Here is a 6,810-nt window from a genome sequence, read left to right on the forward strand (position 1 = left end):
GATTGGCCTATAGTTGCGAGGGACGGTTCCTTTCTCCGAGTCCTTCTGTAGCAGTGTAGTTCTACCTTTTGTAATCCAGTCTGGTACGCTTGCTTCCTGTATACATCTTCTCAGGTTTTGGGCTAGTCTTTCGTGTAAGGTTGTGAATCTTTTGAACCAGTATGCATGTATCCCGTTGTGCCCTGGTGCTCTCCAGTTTGCCATTTTTCCTATGGTTTTCTTTAGGGTTTACTTGCTGATTTCATTCGGTGTTCCTTCTATTTGTTGTAACTTTTCTTTCATGTCTTTCAGTCACTCGGCATTTCTATTGTGATCTCGTCGCTCTTCCCATATTTTACTCCAGTAGAGTTTTGTTTCGGTCGGATTTGGTTGTTCTGTTTTTGTTTTTCTTCCGTTTACATTTTGGTAGAATTGGCTTTCATTAGTTTAAAATGTTCTGTTTTGTTTGCATTGTTCAGATTTATATCTATATCGTCTCAATCTCGCTTCTTTTGCTTTTATATTTTGGTCCAGTTCTTCATGTTTCTTGTTTAGCCTCTCCCTGTCTGTTACATTTCTAATATTCCTTTCACTCCACATTGCTTTCTTCCTGTTGATCATTTTGGTTTCTTTTTTACGTTTGTGTATTTGAGTTTCTAGTCTTATTTCCCATACAGGTTGTGTCGGTCCTCTTGTCCCCGGTTGTTTTTCTTATTTGAGATTCATACTTACCATTTTGGCGCCTGCGTAAATGAGGTTGTTTAAATCTGTGATTGTATTTGTTGGGATGTGTGGGAGGAGTTGGTTAGCCTTCTCTGTTTCTGTTTTTAATTTCTTCTGCTCTTGGTTCCTTAACGATGGGAGCTTTGTTTTCTCCTCATTCATCAGCTGTATTATTTTATTTATTTTATTTGTATCATTCTCTGTTAGTTCTGTTTCATTGTTCTCGGTTTCCACGTTTGTGTAGACTTCGTTCTTTGTTGGTCCTCGGCCTTTGGTGTTTTACTTGTGCGGTTTCAACTTGTGGGGTTTCTCTGCGTGCGGTTTTGTTGGGGGGTGCTTCTTGTTCAGTTTCATCATTTATTTTTCGCTGAATTTCTGTTAGTTCTAGTTTAGAGGGCCAACCTTTCTTGAGTATCAGTCTTGATTGGTCCGCCTATCTTTGCTCTGTCGTATGATAGTCACTGGATAAGTCCCATAGTTCTTTCATTCGTTTCCGATAACCTCCATATCTATATTTAGGATGACTTTTATTATAATAGCATTCCATTACGCGTCTATTCTCTTTTGTTGTCCATTTCTTTCTACGGGTTTTTTCATGTTAATGGTTATCATGGTTATGCTGTTTTTGTTCAGTATCATTTTGTTCCCTGAAATAAGAGGTTATACTTACCTGTTCAGCGTCCATGTTATTTGAGTTTCTGAAACTAGAAAGTTGGCTAACATTCGCAAGATGACGATCGGGTCCCCCATGCTGGATACCGAAGGAGCACCTGCCGATCATGACACCCAGATCTTTCTTCTGGATCTCATGTTTTGGATAATTTGTAATTGACATTTTTCATATTTTGGTGTTTGTGGCAGCACCGAACCCAGAATTATTTTACCTGTGGTTCTGACGCAGAGATAGTGTAAGTCTCCCATGTATACAAGAGGTATCGTGCACTATCACACATACGTATGGGACATGAACAAAATAAAAAAATAAAAAAATAAAAATAATAAATAAATAAACAAAATAAAAATTAAGATAATTTTTTTTTAAATTTCCCACTAAGTATTCTACTTAGTAGAAGTCAGAAATAATGCTCTGAAAGAGGGCGTTTGAAGATAGGTCTACCTTACACCATACTGCTTAGCCGCTGGAAATGTTGGATAGGAAAATAGGAAGGCAATTGTCCCCGTCGCCGTGGTAGTATTTAATAGGCAAATTTCATGTTTATATCGGTAAAAGGACTGTTTCTGTTATAAATTCGAACTAACATTTAACTAGATAATTCGCCAGTCGCCCGTCTGGTTATTTTTGCATTCATTTTTAGAGGATTTTCATTAAATTTGCATTGACAAACAGAATTATGCGTTTATATCGAAACAGACTGTTTTCTTAAATGAATTCGAAGTAACATTTAACTTTTTTTTATTTTTTTATTTTTTAACACAAAAAGGACGTAAACTCACATTACGTTGGTTTCTTTAAAAGAGTTTTCTGTCACGAGCATGCTAAACGTTCTTATTTGGGCTCCTGTCTTGAGGTAAATGCCCGGTCGTTGGTCAGTAGAGGGTGAGGGTAAGGAGGAGGGGGGTGACAGTCCTTTCTAGTACACACATGCCCACATATGCAAACATTCTGCCCGTCCTTGCTAAAAAAAAAAATAATAATAATAATAATAATAATAATAATAATAATAATAATAATAATAATAATAATTATTATTATTATTATTATTATTATTATTATTATTATTATTGCTTTTTTTACTCACTAGGAGTAGTCACACAAGTCATCATCAAAGAACAACTTGTGGTGTTATCTGGAGTCTGAGTGACAACAAGTCTCCTCAGATTCCCAATACTCTCCATCACTTTCGGTAACCTTTGCAGATGAATTTGCGTTATCGCAACAGCTGCTTACCAGTGATTTCTCGTTGGCAGCGACTATTGGTCTTCACTGGAATTCGGGTGGCAATAAGCCTCCCCAAGGTACCGGTCCTCTTTGCACTCATCCAGCGGAGGTTTTGCTAGTGCTTTCTCTTATCGGTCTTCCTATCCTCCTTGACCCTTCTCGTGGTGGTGTTTATGGTTAAGCATACAGACCCCCCCCCCAAACATAAATAATAAATAATAAAAGTAAGAGGAAAGCAGGGGCACAGGGAAGTTAACTTACAATAAGTTTTAGTTTTCATGATTCCATGTGATATGCCTTTGGGTTTAATATCTGTAGCAGCTTTTATATGTCTAGCTTGTGTCTATAGCTGCTTTTTAAAAAAAATTTTTTTTTTAATTTGCGGAGGGTGAAATTTTAAATCTTGACTTTAACTAAACCTGAATCTAACCCTATCGTAACTTCGTCCTTCACATAGCATCGTCTGTCTTCTCACTTCTTTGTTGCGGCTTGAAAATCTTAAGCTGCTTCGGCCATTTCTGGGACTGTGTCTATTCGTTAGAAGTTACATATTTGGAGAAGAAGTTGACAGATCAGATCCAGAATAGAAATATTGTCCCGTTCATCGAGCTGTTTTTGTTCGGGGGGTTAGATTCTTTAAGATAAAGCAATCTCGTATCTAACGTTAGCCTCTTGGAAAGACTATGGATAAATAAACTTAAAATAAAAATAAAAATAAAAAAAAAAAAAAAAACCGACTATCCACCGATTTGAGCATTTCAGCAAGACGAACCCATAAAACCAACCCTTCCGTTGCTACCAAATAGCATTGTGGTCCCTAGGGTTGGGGAATTCGGATGTAGTCACCACCAACAACGCATATACGGGTTTTATGCTAGCTGAAATCGATTCCAACTCACGAACTCCCGTATTTCTGCTACAGGATGGAATAAAATTTGACACAGGTCCAATTTTATAACGATGAACACTAAAAACGTTTCTTAGAGTACATAAATTAAACATCAAACGATACGTAATACCCCAAGGGCGCCTCCGCTAAGGAAGCAAACAGTGTAAGCTTACAAACAAAGTAAGCGTGATACGATAACGTATAAAGACGAAATAAATAAGGTAGGCCTGCTCATATAGAGAGAAAATAGGAGAAAGTGAAAGTAGGAATATGAGAAGAATGAAGTCTATACTCCTATATATTTTTTTTTATATTGATACTAGCAGTTCAGCCCATCTTTGCTCGGGCCCTATGTACTGTTTATAACTTTTTGTGCATATATATATATATATATATATATATATATATATATATATATATATATATATATATATATGTATAAGGAATGAAAAAATACCAGCGGTGGTTGACGGTATGTTATGAGAAAAATAGAAAAAACCGAATGAAATTATTAAAAAATCAACGTTTCGTCCTTATTTCAGAGGACATCTTCAGGATAATTGAAATAAAAATAAAAATGTAAGAAAAGAAAAAGTCATAGATCGTGCGCAAAGAAAAGGCTTCTACCATTTAACCCCTAGCATAGGAAAAATAATAATCAAAGAACAAAATATCAAAACAGATCCTGGCTAAACCGTTTTTCCTTAAATATTTCAACAAAATGAATAAGTTTACAGAAGAAAAAAAAAATTGTACATATTTATTTTAACGCATTTTTAAAAGTGTATATATAGACATCGAACAACCCAACCTTCCCATACGCACACATTTGTTTGTCCTTCCAGACATGGGTAGGATTCAAAAACTGTTCTCTTTTTCGTACGATCTATGACTTTTTCTTTTCTTACATTTTTATTTTTATTTCAATTATCCTGAAGATGTCCTCTGAAATAAGGACGAAACGTTGATTTTTTAATAATTTCATTCGATTTTTTCTATTTTTCTCATAACATATATATATATATATATATATATATATATATATATATATATATATATATATATATATATATATATATATATAAAATGAGAAATAAATGAACCATAATTGAATATTAAAAAATAAATAAATAATACATCAATCGATTAAAAAATCACGAAATGTAATATAACCAGAGAAAAAAAAAGTGAACAGAGTTTGGAATGTAATAAAATAAAAAAGTCGATTAGGAGAAAAAAAAATCACGAAAATATAAACAGAGACGAAACCTAAAGCGCTTTTCGTACAGACGGGTTTGCCTCTTTCTAGTAATTCTTGTTACCTAGTCTTTTTTTTGGCATCAATAATTTATTTACAAATGTCCCTCTTGACGAGGTCATTAATATTCGTGCTGATTTTTCTATATAGAGGCCCAGGCCCCCTCCCCTCGTTTCCTGAGACGGTATTTGTCGAACTTATGGAATTGGCCACCAAGTCCGTTGCTTTAAGTTTTAACAATATTATGTATCGCCAGGTTGACGGGATATCGATGGGCTCCCGCCTGGGACCAACTTTAGCCAATATTTTTGTCATTTTTTTTTTTTTTTGGAACAGATGCTGTTCAATAAGTGCCCAAGACCAACCTTTTACATGCGTTACGTTGACGACACCTTTTCTTGTTTCGCTACGCATGACTAAGCTATATCTTTCTTTAAATTATTAAATGATTTGCACCCTTCCATCTCATTTACGATGGAGGTAGAAAAGGACAACTCCCTTCCTTTCTTGGATGTTTTAGTTTCGAAATGTGAGTCTTCCTTTGTTACGTCCGTTTACAGAAAACCTACTTTTACTGGGCTGTACCTGAGTTGGGATTCTTTCGCACCAACAACTAGGAAGCTTAATATTATTAGAAATTTAACCCATCGGGCGCTTGCCATTTGCTCGCCTTTTTGTATCGATTTAGAAATCGATAATATTAAACGAATTTTCATTACTACTGGATATCCGCCTCCATTGATTAACAAAATTGTAAACAATAAAATAGAATCCTTTTCTGAGCAACCCAAACATGGTCCATCTAGTTACCTTGGATTGGACCTGAAGGCCAACGTATTAGAGACAAGATGTCCTCTCTTGTCGCTTCGAATTTTGGTGCTTTAATCTTTCGAATTGCTTTCTGTACAAAACGTGTTTCCCCTCTTTTCGTAAGGACGTCTTGTCTACTTCGCAGTCAAGTAATATTGTTTATAAATTTCAATGCCAGTGTGGTGCCGTCTATATAGGCAAGACGACCTAGCGTTTTTAGGCTAGAATGGCCCAGCATATATATATATATATATATATATATATATATATATATATATATATATATATATATATATATATATATATACATATATATATATAGATAAATAGATAGATTAATATCTAAAATCTATAATTTTTCAAGTTTTTACTGGTCCAAAAACAGTATCAATTAATTAATTCCCATTCCTTAATTACTAATTTATATATATATATATATATATATATATATATATATATATATATATATATATATATATATATATAAGTGTTAGGACGATTATGAAAATATCGAAATATTTGAGGGTATCAAAATCGGAAAAATTTGTACCGATTTTCCGATGCCAAAACGATTCTTTTAATTGCCTTTTTTTATTTAATTTTATTTAAAGCAAAATCTTCCACTGCTAGTAATAATGATAAAATAATAAATATTTATTGATTTTAAACGACCAGTGAAGCTAAAATCGATAGATCGTCCATCACAAGAATATTTTTACGTTTAGGAAAATATTTGCACATTTAACACGTGCGCTTTTACGGCAATCGAAGAAAAAATACAACTATGTAGTTAGATATTTAGAAATTTATAAAGAATCGTAATCGGAATCGGGAATTTAGAACGGAATCGGTAATTGTATCGGAATCGGGAAAAATATTGGAATCGTCCCATTGATTGTTGCTATTTCTCCTGATGAGTTAAGAGCATAATAGATTCACTGATTGATATAATAATTAGGTGAGTGATTGATTTTGCGCTACGAAACAGATACTGTCAAGAATTGTAAAAGTCAACTGAACTAAAGGAATAAATTATAAGATGGTCAGCATAATGAATTTTGGAATATATTTTTTTGTCATTTATTCTATATATATATATATATATATATATATATATATATATATATATATATATATATATATATATTACCCCCAAAATATAACCATTCACCGACACGTGCCTCGTCGTCCACGACCCATCAGAGCAGCCGGATCCAGCAAGACCCGAAATCGGGACCCCATCTTGCTGGA

This window comes from Euprymna scolopes, chromosome 37 (genome assembly GCF_053919585.1).
Source record: "Euprymna scolopes isolate OS-2025 chromosome 37, ASM5391958v1, whole genome shotgun sequence".
Taxonomy (NCBI): domain Eukaryota; kingdom Metazoa; phylum Mollusca; class Cephalopoda; order Sepiida; family Sepiolidae; genus Euprymna; species Euprymna scolopes.